The sequence below is a fragment of the Urocampus carinirostris genome, chromosome 6, assembly GCF_059441175.1.
Source record: "Urocampus carinirostris isolate Australia breed hairy pipefish chromosome 6, RoL_Ucar_1.0, whole genome shotgun sequence".
Lineage (NCBI taxonomy): Eukaryota > Metazoa > Chordata > Actinopteri > Syngnathiformes > Syngnathidae > Urocampus > Urocampus carinirostris.
Genome location: NC_142354.1, coordinates 12,280,773 through 12,304,764, shown reverse-complemented (window position 1 = coordinate 12,304,764; position 23,992 = coordinate 12,280,773). Strand labels below are relative to the sequence as shown.

The 23,992-nt window shown below is 38.9% G+C and overlaps 1 protein-coding gene and 1 pseudogene across 2 annotated transcripts in view; both read right to left on the bottom strand.

The window, feature by feature from the left end:
• The window catches only part of plxna1b (plexin A1b), a 321,328-nt gene that overhangs the window by 272,094 nt on the left and 25,242 nt on the right, over positions 1 to 23,992 (bottom strand). The window lies entirely within an intron of this gene.
• LOC148363837 (U2 spliceosomal RNA) lies at positions 13,008 to 13,217 on the bottom strand (annotated as a pseudogene).

Genomic DNA, 23,992 nt, shown 5'->3' with positions numbered 1-23,992 from the left:
ACGGTGCCTCCCAATCAAAGGCAATTTTTAACTACACTACTAAAGGCAAGGCAATGTTTGAAAGCAGCACGCTATGCCATCCACCGGGTTGTTATGGCGGAATTCCCCCAAAAAATGTTTAATCTTTGGAAAATTGTGAAGACAACAATTTTGATCAGCTCTTAGTGCTATGTATTGCATTTTATAAGTTAATACATACTTACACTATTGAGGAATCAAAAAATAAATAATAGTCAGCAGACAGCAACCTTAACTAAGTTCTGCAGAAGAGGGCACTGTTTTCTGTCAGGCCAAAGCATGTTACTATGATTGAGTACTCACAAAAAACATCACAAGGACAAAAAAAAACACTTTAATTTTAAAATCGAAAATCCCATTGAAATTACAATACTACTGTAGTATGAAAAAAAATCACAATTAGTTTTTTTTTTTCCTTCTAAAATTGTGCAGTACATATGCAGTGCACCTTGCTTACAACGAGATTAGAAGCCAGACCGTGAAAAGTGTATTCACAGTCCGTAGTGAGGTACTAAGCAGTCTCTACCGATGCAAAAGGGCACCAGTTCAGTGCCAGTCCGCCCCGTTTCTCCATAATCCGATAACATCCTCAGTTCCTTTGACACTGCGGCTGCACATTCCTGATTTGCTTCCCTGCTTTGAAATGATTGACATGTTGTTCCCTGGATGGTGCCAGATGTGGCTCCAAGTCTGCCCTGGTGCTGTTCTCTGTTTCAATTTATATGAAGAAAAGACTGAAAGTGAGAGAGTCAAAAAGCCAGTCATCTCAAAAACATTTTTATGCATTCTATCCTAAAAAAAATAGCAGCTGTTCTTAGTACAAAATAGCCATCTGCACTCTTTTGAAATCGCTTTTTTGTAGCTTGTTCATTTTAGGGAAGAAGTGGTTCAAGTCCAAGTAGAGACAGAATGTTGAATAATTGCTAACTTCTTTCAGAACCTTGTTTTCAAGTGCTTCATCCTTGGTCTCCTACTCGAGTGCATCTGTAGTGCTAATTAAAATGCAGGAGAGGCCTTTTGTTTGGCTCCTGCTCGTCTTCACTCAAAAAAGAGAAACAAAACAAAAATCACCGCCTTTCCCTTTTACAAAGTCTTTTCATGTATCACCTGCCCTTATTCTACAGCCTTTGTAGTTATGGTTGAATTTCTTAAGTGTTATTTGGAGGTTGAATGATTTTATTTTGGTTGATCCTGATCATTTATAAATTACAATGCATTATTTGTTGTATGCATTTGTTTTGGCAGCAAACTGTACTTTTATTATTGATTTATCTGATTATATTTGTGATGGTTAACTGGTGAATATATGTTAGCAATTTTTCCTTTTAATCCTCTTAACCCTATTCAGTATTACCATAATGGAAAACCTTGAATAAAATCTCAGTTTAGCATTGGCTTGTCTTGTACAATTTAAAAAAAAAAAGAAAATCAAAATTATTATTATTATTTTCTAAAACAAAGGAAATAAATAGTGTTTAAATGTATTTAAGGCAGCACAGCGGCGCAGTGGTTAGCGCGTGCGCGGCACAGTTCTGAGGTCATGGGTTCAAATCCAGCTACCAACCTTCCTGTGCGGAGTTTGCATGTTCTCCCCGTGCTTGCGTGGGTTTCCTCCGGGCACTTCGGTTTCCTCCCACATTCCAAAAACATGCATGTCATGCATGGCCGGTCAAAATTGTCCCTAGGTGTGAATGGGCGAGCAAATTGTCTGTCCCTGTGTGCTCTGCGACTGGCTAGCAACCAGTTCAGGGTGTCCCTTGCCCACTGCCTGAAGATGGCTGGGATGGGCTCCAGCACCCCCCCCGACCCTACTGAGGATAAGCGGTGCAGATAATGGATAGATGGAAGGATAAATGTATCTACCTCCAATATGATGACTGTAAATAAGTCTTCCTACAATGGTCAATAGTTTATAAATAATTTGTAAAGTTAGAAACAATACTGCCCAGAAAGAAAAATATTCTAATACTTTATTCTTGGCACTTCATACGTCTGTGTGGATCGAAAAATATTTCCCGACCCATTCCTTCTGATCACATATTGCTGCGCGGGGGACTAGCACAGCGCTCTTTTGTCGGTCCTGGCAGCTCTTAGTGCAGTCAAAATGCACTGTTGAGGCCATCTTTTATCCCCAGTTGACTATTGCTGAGAGACCAGCAAGAGCTTTTTTTTTTTTTTTTTTAAATGAACAGCAGTTCTGGCCGCGATACGTTATCCCCAGTCGACTATTGCTGAAAGCAGCAGCCAAAGTAGCAAATTGATGAACCTCTAACCTTAAACTTATATGAACCTGGGTGGTATTGACACTTGCTCTATATCCATGCAATAAAAGAAATGTATATAGGTTTGAAACCCACAATACATTTCTGTGATCTTGCTGAGCTGACAGCTTGACCTTCTCCAGGATTGATTGATAGATGGGTGGCCTTGCTCCTTAGCTTCCCGCTACATTACACTTGAAGTGGTAGGCAGAAACGCAGGTTACGTTTGATTATTCCCCGTGTCACGGCTTTTCCTCTCCCCCTTATCTTATCCTCCTGGGGTCGATAATGATTCTCATCTTTTCCGATTCGAGGTAGTCATAAAACACCGTTTGTGTCGACATTTTGATTGTGAAGGTGAAATTGAAGCAAGGCTTCCATGGGACTCTGGCCTTCAGTTTAGCATAATCAGCTTTTAGAAAAAACTCCATTTGGCCAGAGAAGACTCGGTCTGTCAAAGAAGCAGCACACACACATATGCCATAAGCTCTAAATGTCAGTAGCAAGAAGGTTCTTATTGTACAAATAAAATAAAAAATGTGTTTAAAATAAGAAATTATGTTTAGTTTCAGCTGTGTAGTGTTTTTTGGTACAATATGGAGAAGCCTCGCTATAATGTGGTTGACTTTTCAATATTTCACAGTTTGGGATTGTGCATTGTGTTCTGCATTATGATCGGCTACACTGTCATTCCGATTATTTTCTACTTGTGTGTCAATAACGTTAAAGTTTAATATGTAAGTATATGTCAAACAGCCTGCCAGATTTAAGTTACGTTCGCACACATTCTCTCGCAATATCAAGTTTTTTTAAGACCCATAATGTCGACAAAACATTCTGCACCAGCTTAACTATTTAATTGTTTAGTACAATAAATAGACCCCTGGGATACATTATCCTGCCTTCTGACATTTTTACTTTACAGTATTGAATACGACTTTGTTCAGGCCCTTCTTACATGATACGACATAAACAACAAATAATTTTGCATTCTCATAAACTAATAAAGTAAATAATAGTACTTTAAGTAAATAAAGTACAAACTTTGCAGTGTTTGTGCATATATCGAGTTACATTCCCAAGAGGTATGTCTCCTATTGGTTGACATCAAATAAAATGCTGGTCTGCAATTGGGTTGTGTCACCGCACAATGAAAATGATGATGTGCTATTGGCTAAACTAGTTCCTACAATGCCTTACTCTTCATTCTGTTTAGAAGCTCGAATGCTTCGTAAGGACTATGCAAGTAGGTGATACTATACTGTATTCTTTGTACTGCATTTATCCGACCTGGGAGTGAAATGTCTGGGAATGAATGAGTTATTGGCGATCCCAACCTCAGAAGGGATTAATATCATACATGAACTGTAAGAAAATAAAAGTTTCTACTTCACATACTTGGCCGTTGTTGGATTTTTGGAGGAACGTAACCCGTGCGATTAACAAGGGGTTGACTTAAGTAATAAGGGAAGACAAGAGAGGTGAGGAAAAAGGAGGAAAAAGCATGAATGGCCACTGCCTTGACCCTAGATAATTTTGTTTGGCTTGGCAGTAGTGGGAACCCAGCAAGAAGGAGGCGATGGTGTTTTAGGTCAAGTGATGAAGCTCCAGTGCCTCTTGTGAGTAGCAAGAGTGGGGGGGAAGGAGGGTCGTGCACCCTCTTTCCCCGTTTCCTCCAACCTGTCCGCTCAGATAATGCTCCTTGCTCACCCCGGTGCAGTGCTGATTTATTGCCAGTGGCATATCAATTACAGCATTGGCGACTGCAGGGGAGAAAGAAGAAGGGAAGGTTGCTCTGGAGGGATGATGAGGTGGGGGGGTTGGTGGGCCAGTCTGAGAAATTCTCAGGCCCATGTGGATCACGTCAAGTGGAGTAGAACATTAAGTGCCAAGATTAAGTAAGTCCACTTGCACACTAACATGGAAGAGGTACAAGCCAGAAATACAGACGGTATTCGTCTTAGTTAGAGCTTTGCAAATGTTTCCTTGTCCGTTTCATCAGTTAAGAAATGCGATTGCTCTCCAAAGACACGATCTCCGGTCTGGGCATAAAATCGACCACACAGTACATCGACTGCATGAATGAAAATTTATTACAAAAGACGTTAAATGACCTCGAGCTAGATGTAGCTGAAGGGATAGTAGGGAATCGGTAATGATTCGGTTCTGACATACAACAGATGCATTTAAATGCATATTGATTTATTTCAATTTGATTGGATTGATTGAAAAAATATCACGTACAATGAACCTTCATATATCTCGGGGGTCATGTTCCAAAAAGGACGTGTGCGAGACGGAACCCGTGAAACATTTATATTCAACAAATAAAGGTACTGTTTTTTCTTACCAATCACTACTCTCTTAGAGACTGTTTAGCCAATAAAAATGCAGAACACAATGTATGATCAGTAAAGCAAGAGGACCGTGTTATAGCGAGGGATTACAGTAATATGGATATTATCTTTATGGAAAATTTATTTTTATTAACAATGTAAAAAAGTGCAAATTTCAATTATGATGAAGCAAACAACATTACAATCTATGATATTTTTATTATAAAAAAAAAACATGTACATGTAACCACTTAAATATAGTGCAAAATGTGTGCTATTTTTCATTTATGTGATTCCATAATAGTAAATATGAATGAAAAATATTCTGAATTTATCTTATCCATAACAATACAGTCGACCGCAATATGTGTGACTTTTTCATATTTTTGGATCATCAACTTTTGTTTGTCATGTTTTTTGTTTCTCCCCTTCAGCATCACTGAAACCAGGGACTCGTAGCAAATAGAATACAGAAAATACAGTATTGTATCGTCAACTCTCTCAGCTAAATGGAGAGTAAAGAATCATAGGAGGTAATTCAGACAACAGAATATTAACATAGTCATGAGACGGTGAGACAAAAACCAATGGCGTACCAGCATTTTATATGATGTTGGCCAATAGCAGATGTAACTCTAAATAAGTTCGAACACAGCAAAATGTTTTTTATTTTTTTGGTGCATGAAAAAATTTGTAATGCTGAAAAGAGGGGCAAAACAAAACAAGTGAAATATTTGTGGGGCAGAGTCGCTGTTTCCCAAAAGTATGAATTCATCTCTTAAAATGAATTTATGGACGCTATTGTATGGATCCATATTATGAAAAGGAAAACTAATTTAATATAGATCTATCGGTTTTTATCCTGGCACAAACGATCGCACTAAAATCAAATCAGCATTTTACTGTGAATGGTATAGAAAATAAAAACTTTCAAATAAATGCAAATTCTAAACACACTCATATTTCACGCTCCAAGTCAATTATGCATATTTGGATAAGCGACTGCAAAAAATATGGCCTAAAAGACTTCAGATTTATCCAGAATAGGAGCGGGAGAGAAGCGGAGATAGGAGGTCCCGGTTGCCTGGTGAGTGAGGAGGTGAAAAATAGTAGGGGGGACAAGTCCTCAAGCCATAATCCTCACCCAGGGTCTGCCTAATCTATCTGCATATGGAAAGAATGGATTACCATCCCCCATAATACTAATGGTTGGATGACAGAAGAAACAAACCCTAGAAAGAAAAACAATCGGATAAAAAATGAAAAAAATAAATATCAAAAAGAATCCGTAAAAAGAGGATTTTGTTTTCCTTCTGCAAGTCTCCCCTAAACACTTCCATTGCCAAATTTACAACTGTGCAGTTTGGATCAATGCAGCATATGGCCTATAAAGAAATCAGTTTCATAGAAAGAAGGCTCAGAGCAGGCGGGGGGTTCTAAAACTGTTCGCACGCAATAAACTCATATCTGAAAACGGCGACAAAGCCATTACTCTGCCTGCGTGGGATTATCAGAAAAATGTCAGCATAATTGCAAAAGATCACTGGAATACGACCAAAAAATCATACAGGCCCATCTGTCATTGTGCGATTTTTTGCCCACTTTGATCGGCGCTAAACAACTGCATCATGTGTATTAAAAACAGGGGGGAGATGGTTTTAGTGTCTCCATGCAATAGACAGCAAAAATGTCATATTTTGACATATTGTTTCTGGGCAAGATGTTTGTAAAGATGATGAAGACCAAATATGGAATATTAATCTGAAACACACTCAAAGCAATAAAAACCAGCATGATTGAAGAATTTACTTAGCATGTAATGATTTATGACTCTTAAAGGCTCTGGGGAAGGATTTTAGCAAAGGACATCCAGTTGTTGGCAATACATCAAATACAGAAAAGCCCTGGTCCACGACGTACCTTGCTTATGATATTTTTACATTACAACGTGGAATACAAATTGTTCCCCATTACAGCATTTCCCCCACCATACGACATAATCAACAGATTATTTTGCATGCGCAAAAATGTACAAAATTTTAATTTTGCCATTTTTGTGTGACTAGCAGTGTGAGTTACATGCCTCATTCCTCTCTCAGAGTAAGTTCACCTAAAAGGGAAAACAGAATTTATTTTTCGTGCGACATGTATCCAATCTGTTAAAGTCTGTCTGTATCGCACAAATCCGCATTTTCACACCAGACCCAGGCCCCTTTATATGTGGTCCTAAATCCCATACATATCTGATCTTTTGGAATGTGACATCTGTGTGAACGGTCAAGGCACATTCATGTGACCTGCACGTCTTCGAAATGCAGGAGGAAGCGTAGAAATCAACACACCGTGGTAGACGAAAACATGGAGAGCATTCAATGGAAGGAAAGCAAGGATTCAATTAATATTTGCGGGGACAGCTCTGTTGAGCCTACGGTAGCACAATAACTAAAAGTTGATTGATATGCTCAGCCCTTTGCATCCATGTCTACTTCCGTACACAATTGTGCATTGAGATTGACATCACAAGCTCTCCTCTGCACATGCAGGGGACTTGTGGCGTTCACATAGACGCAAAAATGTCATAGGAGTTAGCTCCATACAAGTCACATTCAGATGGAAATATGAACTATCTTACAAAAAAATTGAATTTCACCCCAAAAAATGCAATTGAGCATTAAACTCTGCAGTGTGAACTTAGCCTAAGATGCCTGTCAGCTAATGGTCCATATTAAATCAAATGCTGGTCTGCTATTGGTTTTTGTTACGTCATCATGAAGATGCCGATAGGATTGGCTGAACTATCTCTCAAATTGCCTTTCCCTCTCTTGTTCAGTTCAGATTTCTGTGTAAAAACTGTAATTAGAATAACAGCAGGTCCTGAAACTTGCAGTGATGCTAAAAGGAGAAGCAAGAAGAGGGTACTAATGGAAATGACGCAAGAGATAAGAAAGACATTTGGCGAGAATATGGTTAACCAATCAACAACTGGGAAAGTTAATATAAAAACAGCCATGTGTTCTAGAGCATTACGATTCTTTCAAGTAGATTTAGAATCAGAAATCAGTTCATTTTTAATCTGCCTTCGCAGTCTCCTTCTCCCTCTCCATCCCCCCGCTTGTCCACTGAGCCAGCCTAATTCAAGTCACACCATAGGTAAATGAATGTTTCCTTTGCATATACATTTATTTATAATGATATTTAATCATTTACACATATTTGTGAAATTTTATATATATTATTTTGTTAATAATGTCTAATATGTACTAAGAATGTTTACGTCTTTACCAGTCGTACCAAATTGCATTTGCTTAGCATATGTTTTTAAACGTACACAATCATTTAACTTTGCAATCCCCATCTCTGAACAAATCAGTATTGTATCATGAGGGTCTACTGTAAAACATTTTGAAACATACAGAGTCACAATAGTTTTAGCAGACATTCAAATGCAAATTAAATGCTCTAACGTGCACTTTCACATACGATTAACAAAACTCTAGGTTTTCTTTGCAGTTGTTTGTCCAGGACACACATACATTTAAAATCCTGGTAGCACTCAAACGTTGGCTCCGTTAGCAATGACCAGTGACCTGGAGTCAGCTCCTACCAAGAATGCAGAAGGAATGCATTGCAGACACACCTCGATGTGGAATTCATCACCTCTATCAGATACCCACAAAGTCAAGATATAAAGACGAATGTTTCTTGTGACTACGTGTCAATCTTTATGATGATTCACATCAACTTCAAATGTTTGCAAAGAAACCGTCCTGTTGTCTCCGAGGCACTTTGTTTGAATAGCCCGTGCCAGATTTGGCTGGCGAACAGAGTTCAATATCTCCCAGGCATAAAACCGTTGTGGTTACAACAACACATGGCGAGGAGATGGAATGTTTTCATCTCCATCTATTTCATCTCCATCTTTATATGGACTTCTATCCCCTCTGGCCCTCACTTCATTGGATTCTGTTATCCTCATATATCCTCTTCCGGTCATGCACTCACATTTTTCTGCATTACCTCCCTGCTGTTCTTATCCTGTTGCGATCAGACTGACAGTCCTTAAAAAATATACATAAAACCATGAGGATCCTTGAATGGACAAGAAAATGCAAAGGACTCTTCGGGCTTTTGTCAAACACCAGTGATCAGTCTGAACCAAAAGGAAGGACAACCGACACATTTTTCTTTGCATCTCACAAAAAAGACAATAGAAAAATGGTTTTCCGATTATGCAGTATGAGAATAAGAGATGCCAATTTTTTGCAACTCAATTATCTGTGCTATTCCACCGACCAGGGGTCATCAACCTTTGTGATCTTTTTTGTTACTGATTATCACAAACGGCTACCAGTTTGACGCGCATTTAAAAAATATTAACTTACATTACCAGGGTGTGATTATTATAAGTAGGGTTCAAATACGCTGAGTCAACCACTCAAACATCTGCCATGTATACTCATATATATATATATATATATATATATATATATATATATATATATATATATATATATATATATATATATATATATATGTATTTCTCATGCCACTAAGGTATCAAATTTCCTTAATAACCTATAATAATAACCAGTCCAACAAGGCTACTTGGGTGTTCTTAAGGGGCTGTGCCTTGTATAAAGGGACTGAGTGATTAACATATATAAATTATTAGCTAATTCTAAAATGAATTAATCGTGGATTTAAAGACAATGATCATGTGAAGATTTAAATTCAAAATATTCTCCTTATTGTCATCAACATAAAAATGCCAATTATATTCCATTTGCAACCCCAGCGTACAATTTTGACAAAAAAAATTAAACAAGAATAAAATAAAAAATATAATCAAATATGTACAGTAAAAACGAATTCAAAAGAATTAAGCATATATTCTGTGTTGTATATGTACTTCAAGGGACGGCTGGGTGTAAATAAATACATGTAAGAAAAATGTAGCTAGCTATATGAATGTTGGTATTGAGTGCGGTACACATTAATGCTTCATGAAAACTATATTTTAAGTTGACACAAAAAAGGACACTGAAAACAAGGGTGGCTTCAAATCATCATGTTTTTATCTGTCATACTTTGTCTTTATATATTCTATCATTATATTTTTAACATTTTCGTTGGCGAGCCGGATCAAAAAGCCGTCGTTTGCCAACCCCGGTTCAAACTTCTCATTGCCTGACCAAGCCCACGAGATTAGCTCCACATGGTGAGGTGAAAAGAAAGAGGGTGGCGAAAGGTTGTTTCTTCTGCAGCATGCATCAACATGACAGCTGATTGCTTATATCAACAATGAAGAAAGTCAGCTACAATTAAGGTCAACCACAAACCGCTCAACTTTCTAAAAGCTATTCCGCTGTCTCTGGGTTTAAACTTCCCAAGCTGGTTGGATAGGTAAGTGTTAAAGGGCGGAAAACGTGTTGTGACAAGTTTCGTTCCTGAACAGCACATTGCAAAGGTATAGCAAAAGAATTGGAGTGAGGCTTACACTGCAACCAATATAGAAGAAGTAAACAAAGCTGTTCTTAAACCGAAATTTGATTTCCACTTGTTAAATACTGAACTTCATAAAGATTTAAAGGGAAAGTAGTTTGAATCTAAAAAAAAACAACTGAGCATTGATTTGAAATATTATACTTTACAATATTAGAATTGAATAAGAAATGAAAAATGTCCTTGGGTGGGTTTACATGCAGGCAATAATCTGATTGGAAACAAACTATTACCATTATTCCGATTACGTAAGGTCATGTAAATTCAATTAAATTCTTAGTCTGACTGCTAGTATTCTGATTGCAATGGTTGGGTTAATATTTTCATTTTCCTATTACTTGTACATGAATATGCATTCAAGTATTCCAATTTCTCGTTTCTTTCATCTGGAATATTTTCATGCAACAAGGCAGTGTGGGACTTGTAGTACAAGTCAAGTTATCTTTATTTGTATAGCCCTTAATCACAAAGAGTCTCAAATGGCTGCACAGACCACAGATTATTGCAAACCACGGACTATCATTACATCATCACCTGATTTAAAACCTACATGAGGGTAAATAATACACAGATAAAGACAAAAGATCCATGCACTTCTCCGGGACATATGCATTTTATTTTCTGTCCCCACGGCAAAAATGCCACAGTTGTATCAATCAATATCAGGGGTTTCCAATGTAGTGCCCCAAAGGAAAGCCGAGGTACCCGCAGACCAGTTCTGAAAATAGCTAACCAGCGCTGGGTCATTATGATTTCTTATTGAAATTATTTATTGGGGTGGTCGACTGCGTATTTTAGCGTACTTCCAATAATTAACCTGGCAAAAACAAAGTAACAACAAAATAATAACATGATTAGGTGTTATATAACTAATGCATATCAAACTGGGTTCCCTTTAGGCTAATGAGTAGCAAAAAGTGGCTCTCAGCTTGCAAAATGTTGGAGACCCCAGCGCTATATACTGTTTAGTGGATGGCACAGTTGTATCAATCCTTGTATAGTGTGATTCTATGCTTCTGGCAAGCTGCACACGAGCACAACTTGTAAAAAGCGTTTTGCAAATATTTTATGACTGACGTGTGCAGCTAAAAACGTAACCTTACTGTGTAAGTGCTTGCGACAGCTTTTGAGTTTAAGGGTCACGAGGAAGCCTCGGCCTTTTGCAGCTGACTGTGCGAAAGGCAGCCGAGACTCGAGATTGATTGCCAGTCAATCACAAGCCTCGTAAGGACTGGCAAGCATTCGCACCTACAACCGCTGAGTGGAAGTCGATTCTTCGCTGCTGGCATCAAAGTCAGCTGCGTGCAACACTTCTCTAACAATGACCCACTTAGAAAGCATGTTACCATGTTTGTATTAGAACGCCAATGTGAAATATCGATGCTGTGCTTTGATTAGATTGAGTACTTTCAAACAAGCTCGGTTGAACAATCCTGAAAATATGTTCTAAATAGGGCTCTAAATCAGGGGTCGCCAATATTTTTGAAGTTATTTTTATGTTACTGATTGGTGGATCAGTTTTATATGCATTCCTATAATACTGACCTATGTGTAATATACTGTTATGTTTATGTTAGAGGTAAGGTTAAAATAGGCTCACTCAAGCACTAAAACGTTCACCTTGTATGAGGGCACATATAAAACCATTATATAATAATTAATCGTGCGTTTAAAGACCCTATTTATTAGGGTCTTTATTATTATTATTATTTCAAAGCGGCGCTGCCACGAGCGGCTGCCTTTTCCAGCAGCTGCCCTATTGTTTTATTGTCTGCTCCTATCTTCGGTGTTTTTTCTTCCCGTTTTGACAACTACACTATGGATTACTTCTATCCTATGGACATGGGTTTTAGCGCACAAAAAATGCGTGTATTCAAGGAATTTCAACTCCTTGCCCTGAAGAATTCTCGTACCGGCGTGATGAAGGGGCCTATCGTGGAAGAGAAGCCGGAGCTAGCGAAGCGGCTAGCGGCGTTATAAGTCTTCGGTACCATCCGTAAGCATGGTAAATGCGAACTCACGACCAAATAAGATCATCGAGTGCTGGTGGAAAACATCGAAGTGCACAGGGAGCGCAGTTGCTGTGTTTTGCGGAAACGTGGCTCACGTTTAGCATTCCGGACGCTAACGTGTAGCCACCCGGAGCTACCCGGAGCAATCCGGCTTCAACGCCACTAAACAGAGACACGATAGCCGGGGGGAATGGGAGAGGAGGCGGACTTGCTAACACAAGGTGGTCTGTCCCTGGATTTTCACAAAGAAAAGTTTTCCATCTGCCGCAGGGATGTCGAACTTTTGGACTGGCGTGACGTCATCCATTCCGCTACAAGCACCCCTAGGGCATCATGTTCATCTGTTAATAAACAACGGGGTAGACTGCTGGAAGTGTGAATTTCCCTATGGGGATGAATAAAGTATCTATCTATCTATCTATCTGTTCATGTCAATGATTTCTAATGACAGTTAGGAATCAAATTTCCAAGAAAATCGCAATAACCCATGACTGGTATTTTAGGAACCAGTCCGCGGGCTACTCAGGTATGCTTGGATTGCTTCCTGTTTATGAGCCCTGCTCTAATAGATGCACAAACTGATCAACAACGGTAAAAGTAATATATAATTGTTTGCATTATTGTTTAGATTTCTGTTTTTTGTTACCAGTCATCCAAATTTCCGCTTCTCATCTGTGAATGTCGCTAATTACTCTTTGAAAGGAAAACAAATATATAAAATGGGGTTTTTAAGGGTTATTGATCTATCTTCGTTATTCATTATCCATTATACGTTATCGGTCAGTTCATAATACGCTACAAAGCCTAGGAGCCGGGACACACACTCTCAGCCAAAAGGCCAAGCTAAGGTCCTAGCCCTAAAGCCTTGCTGCGATCATTGCGAATGCACCGTTCCCGGAGGTACTGCAATACCGGGCCGATGCATGGAGTGGACAGAGTAAGCTCATATTCCATCTCCGAAATGCAAAAATAATTTCAGAACCGCTCTCGAACTAAGTTGGGCATTAAAATATTAAAATAATCGTTGATTCAGGATCATTTTATGTACATAATTGAATAAAACAGAATCTACCTGATTACAATGCAGTGTACATTGTTTACAAAAAGGTTAGACATGGCACTCTAGGATGAACATGTCATAAAAGAAAAAAATGAAATTAGGATAGCGAATATTCACAAAGATAGCACTTTTGGTCTAGCCTAAGTGCATCATAAAGTAGTGCAAAGAAAATGGTGCAATGACCTTAGCAGCCAAATAGTGCAAAAATTAGAGTAAAAAATATCAATACACTTTAAATATCTAGGCAGCCGCAAGGCATCCTGGGTAGTGAAACTATTTTAGTTTGGGGGCAGATGTGCTAAATAAGCCACGTAAAACAACAGTCACTGGTATTCCTTCACTGGTCCCCCTGAGTGTTTTAATCAAGCCCTATTTGGAAGCAATGGCTGTGAGTTTGTGTACTTTGGAAGTATTTCAGTCTTTTTTTTTAATTGTTTTGATAAGATCATAAGTAGACGACTGGGATCCGCAAATTAACATAATGGAAGGCCCTTCTTATGTGTATAATTGAATGCTTGCCACTTAAATATACAACCATTTAATTTATATAAAAAATACAATAACATGGAAATGCATTCCCTAAAACAAATGCATTTCAAGAACAAAATATATAAAAGAAAGGAGACGTAAGGTTAAAGAAAGCAAATCAAGAGCGAAATCATGGGAAATGAAGAAGTTAGAAAGATGAGAAGAGTCGACGATACCTTTTCAGATAGCCACCCAAGCACAACGGGTTGGAATGAAAAGAGATAAGACCAGAACAGTATGTGCATATTGTGCTTTTACGTCTAAAGCAACTAGGAACCAGACAGCCTGTTCAGAATTACTTTTCTAACATTTGGCCATCATTGAGATGATTCTCATCTTCCTAAAGTACGATTGAAATAAGTCTGTTTCTGAAAGGATTGGGCAAAATAGGAAACCTTCAAACTCTCTAGCATGTTTGTGGGAACAACCTTTTGAATTAACCTTCCTGTTCTTGAAGCAAATCCCCAAATAAAGAGAGCAGGTCTACTGGTCAGTCCAGAAAGACAAGTAATATCATCACCTATTGTGAGTCACATACAAAGTGGGGGGGGGGGGGCTGCTTGGGGTGTAGATTTTGTGTCCAAAGAGCTCGTTGCTATCTTACATAGGAGGATTTAGAAAGGACGGGAAAAAAAGAAAAACAGAAGGAGAGTAGAGGTAGTAGTAATGTGAGCACAACAGAAAGAGATAAGGAGCTGAAGATTCCGAGACTGAGACGAGTCCCACGGAATGAAAATGGAAATGACGCTGCCCTCAAAGCCACTAACGCTTGGTTTTGGGTTAGCCCTTTGCCGCAGACTCCAGTTGCAGACAGGCCGTTGGCTTTTTAATGACAAAGAGAAACGTTTCTCCTAAAGCCCCCCGCCAAAAAAGTCACTAAGATTTGGGTGATAAAACAGAAATTTGATCCCGAGTCTCACTATTGCCACATGTGAAATCAAGAGCCTAATTGGAAAAAACCTTCCTTTCGCAGTGGTTTTATTGTGCTTTGAATACTAAACTTTATCAAGATTTTTTGGGGAAATTGGTTTGGAACTGAGCATCAACCCATTCAACCATTCTACACTAAAACATTAGAATTCTATCAACAATTACAAATTCCATTGTGTATCTCTATGTGCAGGCAATAATCCATTTGAAGAGATAATTCAATATTGCCAGTATTCTAATTAAGTCAATGCACACGACAATCTGATTAAGGTATTACTATGAGTGTGAGTGTTTAGTTTGCAATTGTTGGGTTTGTCCTTTCATATTGAATGAATGAATGGCATTATTGTCATTCTATAATAGTTTAATGAAATTGGGGGGCTTCTCCTTTCAGTGCAAGTAAAGGAAAAAAGGTAAAATATGTTAATGCCCTGCAACTGCCTAGCTGTGATAGGATGAAAATGTAAAAACCCAATACACTACATATATGCGCATTCAAGTAATCTGATTGATCCTAGTCCCTTTTCAGAAAAACAGCCTCGAAGCTTGATGTTTCCACCCCCATGCTTCACAAAGGGTATGGTGTTCGTTGGATGCAATTTAGTATTATTTCGCCTCCAAACATGAGAACTCTTGTTTCCACCAAAACATTTGATTTTGTTTTATTCTGGCCATAACAAATTCTCCCAGTCCTCTTTGTGCAGCCATTTGAGACTCCTTGTGATGAAGGGCTATACAAATAAACATGACTTGACAATGTTTGATTGAATTTTAAGTGTATGCCCCAAAGCACTGTGGGACTTGCAGTTAAGACTGCGATTTACCAAAGACACAAAAGTCGAAGAGTGATAGGGCGAGGGAGGACTGTGTTAAAATTGAATTAGGAATGAAAAATGTTATTGACACAAGCGACTGTTGACCTCTTATTTGACAGCCTCTGTTTGATAATGGGATTGAATGCTAAACCGGTCTCCATTGCAGCAGTGCAATCCACTTTCCTCCGCGGGTCATTTGACCCTTCCCTTGATGTTTTCTAGAATGGCTTCCGTGCTCTGATCGGCCCAGTCTGATCCGCCTTGTTAAAACATCATGTGATTTGTCAAAGGGGGAGGAAGGTTCCTTCCCCTGGCAACCAAACTCTACCACAGCCGTGCACACCATTTACACCGACAATGGCAAATATCCCTTTTCATCCTGATCCAGTTAGAACTTAAAAGGCATGGTTTGATCTTTAATCTTAAAAAGGCCAATTTTCCAAAATAACTGCATATAACGTAAATTTGCATAAGAATACTAGATGCTTTGACTACTAATAAGAAAAAAATACAATGCAACACCACTAACTAAAATGTATGACACACGTGAATGCAATTATTAGAGTCTAATGAATAAGTGGGATGAAACAAAGCACCATCGGGCTCTAGACATTTGTGCTCACCCAAAAGGCAACATTAGCATCTTATATGCAAATCGACCTGAGTATGCATGTGAGAACAAGATTCAATTTCCCTATTCTCAAAACCGTGGAGGGCTGAGTGCAGAATTGTAAACTGCAGCCATTTTTAAATGCATGTCAACCCGCTTACCTTTTTCATTGAAGAATTCAGCACTTTTTAAGGAATTGCATAGCCAATTTTTCAATATCTCCAGTACCATTAAGAGAGAAAATCTGTGTAAATAATGTATTTAGCAGATTCACAAACATATCTGCAATTTACACATGTTATTTTGATCTTGCTTGTGTGTTTATAAAGAGATTTGATTTTTAGATCTTGAGTAAATCTCTAATATATTTGGCATCTGAACAATACGTGTGTAAAAATCTTTTAGACAAACCTTTCCTCATTTAGGTGTTGGGTAAAATGACTGTAATATGTAAATTACATTCTGAGTTGCAGGAAGATGTTCCTATTACAACTTACCACAGTGAAACACTTCCTTAATGCTATGCATGGTCCATAATAAATGTCCATAATTGATATGTAAACCTTGCACTAAAAAACTTTTTATTTATCTGTCCTCTTGTGCGCAACCCATAGGGGCGATGACGCATCATAGGGCAATGACATACAAACTAATGCCAGCTGCCGTGAATCACAAGGGAAGAAGAAAGCACTTCGCCCAAAATTCCAGCACTTTCCAATCACTGAAAACTCAACATTGATATTCAAGCATTTTCAGGGACTTCAAGCTCCCGAACGAACCCTGCGAATATTGAATTTCCAAGATAGGAACAGCAATGCTTTAAAAGCAGCAGCAATTGAGCATATCTAATCACATTTTTAAGAGTGAAGTGTGGACTTGTCCCTTAAGAAGGGGATTGCAACTTGCCTTATTGGCACACTTGAAAATCAAGCTCCCCAGTAAGCAGATTTATTAGAGAGGAGGAAGGGGGATAAGGAAATGAGAATCAGACTAAAAGAGATCAAGAGATTATGCAGCACAATCACAACTAAGACCATCGCCCAAAACAAAAACAAAAAAAACTCTGAGCATTTGACATTGGCGTAAAATCCTAGAAAGTCTCATTCAAAAATTCTGACCTAGTGTAGCCAAAATCAAGTCTGATGTTGAAAGGAAATCGCTTATATTGTTTACTGCTGTGCTAGTTTGCAGTCAGTGGGTTCTTGCAGCGCTGTCCTCGCGTCTGTTCTGCAGCTGTATGGGGTTTGTGACCTAATGCAAGCTTTGTCGAGAAACTCCCCTCTTCTCGCTTTAGCTGACTCTCGCTCTCGTTTGTTTAAAACATGGTTGGGATGAACAGACTGTGCGGCTGTTGTGGTCTGTCTGTAAAATTAGTGAAGTCATGATTAGTAGAACAGTGGTTGTGGTGATCTGTAGGCATGTAACAGTATCCAAAAGTCACGATCGGATTACATGATATGAGTGATATTTGCAGGCAGCACGGCGGCACAGTGGTTAGCGCGTGTGCGGCACAGTTTTGAGGTCATGAGATTGAACCTCCTGTGTGGAGTTTGCATGTTCTCCCCGTGCTTGCGTGGGTCTCCCCTGGGCACTCTTGTTTCCTCCCACATTCCAAAAACATGCATGCTAGGTTAATTGGCCGGTCTAAATTGTCCCTAGGTGTGAATGAGCGAGCCAATCGTCGGTCCCTGTGTGCCCTGCGACTGGCTGGCAAGCAGTTCAGGGTGTCCCCTGCCCACTGCCCGAAGATAGCTGGGATCGGCTCCAGCACTCCCGCCACCCTACTGAGGATAAGCAGTGCAGATAATGGATGGATGGATAATGGATGGGGTTATATTTAAATAATGCTTATTGAAGGAATTAGATTTTTTTTTTTACTGAGCAGCACTGAAAAAACAATGTAAAAAATTCCTTTTTTGACATGAATTCTTTTTTAGTGCTTACTTCAATTACATTACCTAATTTGTTGGCCATTGTTCTATATTTTGAGCTCTTGTCCTGACTAGCTTAGCATCATTTTATCCTATGAGTAGTGACCTAAAGGTCAAAATGCAGTCTTGATCGTTTTTCAGTCAATCAAATAAATGGAATAGTGAGAGGTTAACATCGTAACGTAAATTCTGCTACACTGGAATGTGAAGTTTTTATGGTACAATGTCTGCACTTTTAAAGTTGATGTTGGGTATTGGGTTCGTTTATTCTGGATATTTATTCCGGGGATATTTGCATTTCTTATAACAATAAATGTATGACTGCATATCCAGACAAAGTGTCGTTGCTCTTTAGCAATGACAACAAATATTATGAATCTAATTGAAGACCTGAGTTTCAAATTCAGCTGTCTTCTAGCTGGCTGTCCTGTATATGAAGTGACGGGTGGATATGATAGGCAGTTTTTAATGTCATGCAGTTATCGAACAGTTCTATTTCGTGATTGACGGGTAGATTGCTATCAACCTGTCGACCGCTATCAACCTGTCGATCGCTATCAATAGAATGAGTCGCCCTGGTTTCAATAGACCCAGTAACAATGAGTTCAAATATTACAAGCAACAAAATACATATTTGAAATAAAATTCCCAAGAATGCGTGAGTTATAGGGTTCCAATTTTCGAATGAAGGGACATATGTTGAATACAGTCAGTTTGTATAGACATTCAGATGTGCTACTTTGCTCTTTGGGTGGCGATAAGCATCAGTCTTAAACATAGGTGGCCAAAAAATGCCTGTGTAAAACTAAACTTCAATTAAATAATCAATATAGAATGCTGGAGCTGCATTAAAATAAAATGGCATGCCACTTTAATTATTGTATCATGGAAACAAGACCAATATTGTGGCACTTAATGTAAGGATATTACCCACATATATTAAAACAGTCGTTAAACGTTTAAATCATGCTTATTGAAAAATATTTTCTTTACATAAAATCTCTGAAAATCAGTGAAAAAGACTTTAAGGCATTTTTTCATGCCTCATCTATAAAAATGTATCTGGGGTCATAATCATACATAGTTCGGATTAGGTTAAAATATTATAAGAAAGCGAAATAAACGACCTGAAATTGCTAAAAATGTGTGATTTACAGGAATTTGATTTCTAATTTAAAGGAACACAGATGTGCTACGGTGGCCTTTTGTGGCAATTACTGTCAGTCTCAAGCAGGTGGCCAAAACATGCCTCTATAAAATTACTATTAAATGATCACCAGAGACTGCTGGAGCTGCACGGATGTAAACTAGCCTGCCACTTTTTAAAAACGGTGAGGCTTTTATATTGTAACCCGGCAACAATCGTATTGTAGCACTTACAATATCGCCATACCTCTGTATCACAAGTTATCGTTAGATTCCCTGTGATTTTGTGGCAACACTACAAACTGGAGGCTGTGGTCATCTGTTGGGAGTTATTCCAACAATGCATTGGAACTAAGAGGCTATCCTCTAGGGGAATTTTTTTCTACCTTATGTGCAGCGCGGACCAAATCATCACTCACTAACGTCTTGTACCATGAAGCCTAGAGCGTATAGAATGGCCTATATTACGTCTCGGGAGGTTGTTGTGGTATAAGCAGCCTTAATAAAAAAAAAAAGTGAAACATAATCCCAAAACGATGTGCGGAAACTGTAAACGGCTGTTAGAGAAGTGCTCCCAAAAGTCCGGAACTGGGGGGAAAATTGAGATTCCCTTCACATTTCGGTGAGTTTGGCCCAAAAAATACAAAGGGAAAAAAACATTTGGCCAGTGTATGAAATGATTTAATATCCTTTATCCGTTTCCCGTCTCCTACAATGCAGATAATAAAAATCAAATACAATGGTACCCTCTTTTTACAAGCACCTCTAAACACATGGATTTCAATATTTCAGTTATATTTGGAAGAAAAATCTTGCTCCAAATACAACAGAAAATCCAGGTTCAAGAGAATTGCCATAGGCTACCAATAGAGACTCAGGACCACTCACTGCCGGCATTATCTTGTTCCAGTTTGCACATGCAAAGTATTACAGGGAAAGAAAATGGTGTTAAATGTTTTGTGTGAACACATTCAGTTAAAGTTACAGTCTCTTTAATTTTAAGCGTCCGATAAATGCTTATGTGTCATCGACCATCTCCCGATCTCATACCTGTCCAGCTCAGCCAATTGATCTTCATAATAATGGTTGCAATTATCTTTATTAAGCGATAATAAACCTGACAAACACACCGCAGAAACTATTTGCTCACAGCAGGCCAGACTATGTAGAATAAAGCGACAACATTAGCAGTCTTTTATGACGTTGTAGAAAAGATTGTTTTTTAAACCCCGTATAAAAATTGTTACCTGACGTACAGAATTGGAAATGATCAAAAACAAAAAATATGGGGAAAACATAGTTTGCAGGTATGCGATCTCTGTCAGTCCCCTTCGCAAAACAGAAATACAACTAAATGTATGCTATCATCTGCAAATATGTAAGTTTTTTTTTTTATAAAAACAGTTCCGAGGCGCAACGACAAGCCTGAAATCCACTCTAATTTATTCAATTAATTTGTTGGTGATAGGAATGAGTGGAGAGGTGTTGTGAAAAGATAGTAGGATGTTTGGAAGCGTTCTAAGGGATGAGCAGGGCACCCGTGTGATGCGGCAGGGGTAAACCAGTGAAAGCTGTCGGGCCCTGCTGTTGAACAGATGAGTGTGTTGTGTTACCCTGACACGAGTGACATGACCGCTTTCCCGTGTCCCGTTTCATCTGGAGGGACGAAAGCATGACCGAGGTGCTTAACTTGTTTGGGTATTTGGGCATTTGCGTTGGCCATGGTCCAAAAAATTTGGTGTGTGTTTTTTTTTGCTACTTTTTCCCTTTTTTTGTTTTTTCTTCTTGGGTTTTTTTTTGTGTATGTTTGTCTTGCTGTCGGTCACCCCTCTCAAGGGATATGACCAGGGTAGATAGATAGATAGAATTTGTGAGAAGCACATACATCACAATGCGCATCGAATCAATGATGAAATCCGTTGCCAACACTTTTAATAATCGAGTGCAGTCTATTTTAACGATTTGTTGTTGCAGCCCTCAACATCAAACTGCTTTTGGCGGACCCATCCAATATGGCCGACTGTTTCCATTCAAGGATGCGCGTGACGTCACGCGAAAACTATCAGTTTGTTTTTAATTATTTCCTATCGGGAGAATCAGTTCGTTACACGAGCGATTCGAGCGACGAGCTTGTATGAAGAGGTACCACTGTGATACTAGAAAAAAATCAAAATTGAATCTCGCATGGACCGTCAACATTGACACTGGTGTGGGGGGGGTGTAGGGTGCGGCAACTAGCCTCACATAACACATCCAGACACGGGGGCCGGGTCTCCACCGCAGTGGCGCCGGCGCACGACCGGCGGGCAGCAGCAGCTACTAATTAAGAGTGCTTGGCTGAGCAGCTATAGTTAGTGCCGCTGCTGCAGGGCTGAAGAGAATAGGGCAACGTGTCTGACACCATGCCTGTATTCCAGCATGTTGCTGACAGCCCTCAAGCTACGGGCCCCCTCGCAATTCAAGTCTTGCTGACTCAGAATCAACACAGCCCGTCTTGCCTGCAACGCAAAGAGCAATTTGCTGTTTCCGAATCGGTGTGACTTTCTGCTCGTTTCTCACTTCCGTCGATGTGATTCCAGAAATTACATTGGAAAGCAACACAGACAAGGGGATTAGAGTGGGGATCAAAACAGGAAATGCTTGGAATTTGCTAAATGTTGCACAATAGAGCACCACTTCCTCACTAAATGTACTTAATAGAGACCTGTTTGGTTCCTTCAGATAACGAGCAGACGTATACATTGGTGCTGTAGCAGGGTTCAACATGTTGGACACTACAAGAATGAACTGATCTACAGGTTTATTGCAGCTACATGATCTGGAAAAAAATGGAACTAAACGTTCACTTCCTAGGGTATCATTGGACGAGCCGACTTGGGTCAAGTGCTAATGCATGCTAAGCTTTGCTGGAAATCACTCATTTTCTTTGCAATATTAATATCATCATTTTTATATACAGTAGACACCCTGGATATGTGATCCCCAACCAATTATGTTTTCATGTAATGATGTAGAATAAGATGAGGGGTTTTCGACCTCCACTTTGGAATTTTTACCACCATATGACCTCAACAAAACTTTTTGGGGCAAAACAAAAACTTACAAAATACAGACTTTGTGGTGTTCTATTCTTGGTTGACATCACTAAAGAATACTGGTCTGCTATCGGTTTGCGTCACGGCATCATGAAGATGTTGATGAGCTTTTGGCTGAACTCCCTTCCACATTCCTTTCTCTATCTTTGGTAAGTTCAGAGGCTGTGCTTTATAAATAGATTATAACTATGGAAACAAAGATTATGATTATCAAGAAATGAGAAGAAGGCACACGCAGCAAACCCAGGGTACCCAGGCTCAGAAATATGGGCATAACCAATCAGCGATCGGGGAAATTTTTAAGAATACAGAGGCGATTAACAGCAATGTCTTCAAAAAGCATAACAATCTTCACAAGCAGAAGTTTTAAAGTAGTTTAAATGTGAATCCGCCGGATCTTCTCTTTTCTGCATCCACCCACTAACTCTTCTGTACCAGCTCAATTCACGTCAGACCAAAGTTAAATACAATTCATATTTTCCTTTACATTTATATTTACTAATGTTATCTAGTCGTACACATTTATACTACAGATGACTAGTACTTCTATATATACTACTTGGTTCCTAATGTTTAATATGTGTGTACAATTTACCTGGGGTTTTCTACCTCCTGAATTACTTTACGACCTCCACCTCAAAACAAATGAATGTTGTTTCCCAGGATTTTGCAGTAGCTAAAAATAAAGCTGTGCTTTGTGTAATTGCATATGATGTTCATAGTCTTCTCGGTTTAAAATGCTCTTGTATGAACTTTAGGAAAAGGACGAGAGCAAGCAGTGCTTTGGGCAAAGCCATTTTTGAGAAGCTATGCTTTATTTTGTGTAGCCCTAAATTATGTTGTGATTGCGATCTTCCTAAAATGACTAAAATTAACTCAAAATGAATACTCATTTAACTTTGTTTTGTTAGGTTAGACTTTTTTGGTTTACATCCCACTGAGAAAAAGAAATCTCAAGTGACTATTGAAATATATTAAATGCGCCTTGTGACAGTTTAAGAGGCTTGGCCTGGGGCCGGGGCCCTACGTATTTAGCCCGCCAGCTAATCCTATTGTTGTTGCTTCTGGCACCAAAGTAGCACACTTGATGTTAAACCGTTGCTCTCGACTCGGTCTCTTATTATCAGCTATAACTGTCCTTCAGGTTTAAGTTCATATGATTCAGTTTCATGAGGTATGAACACGTTTTAAACAATTATTCATGCCTGGCTGAACAATTTCAAAACAAAAAAGACACCACTGGCACAATTTGGGAGTCAGCCATTATGAAAATGCAGCGCACACAACAACAGCATTCCTGTCATTTGAAAAACTGTTGTCCTTTGTGATTTAGGAGGTGAACAAAACTCAGTTTCTCCTTGCATTTGCAGTCTAAATACAGAGTGTCATTTTGTTTGTCTCCTCTCTTCTGTGTCCCCAAATGTTTACCTCTGCATAACAATGGACTAGGCGGCGACAATCGGGACAATGAAAGTCTGATCCTGTGTGTTGGGCTCTTTTTTGAGCTGCTATCATTTTGATTGCTGTCTGGGAATCATTGCATTTGAAAAAATGTGTAAAAGATGTTCTTGGAAGAAATGGCATCCTGTGTGTGTATACAAATGTAAGCAGCACAAATAGAAAAATTAAGTACCGCATTTTCCGCACTATAAGGCGCACCTAAAAGTCTTAATTTTTTTCAAAAGCTGTCCATGTGCCTTATAATACAGTGCGCCTTATATATGGCTCAATATTAAATCGCAAGGTCT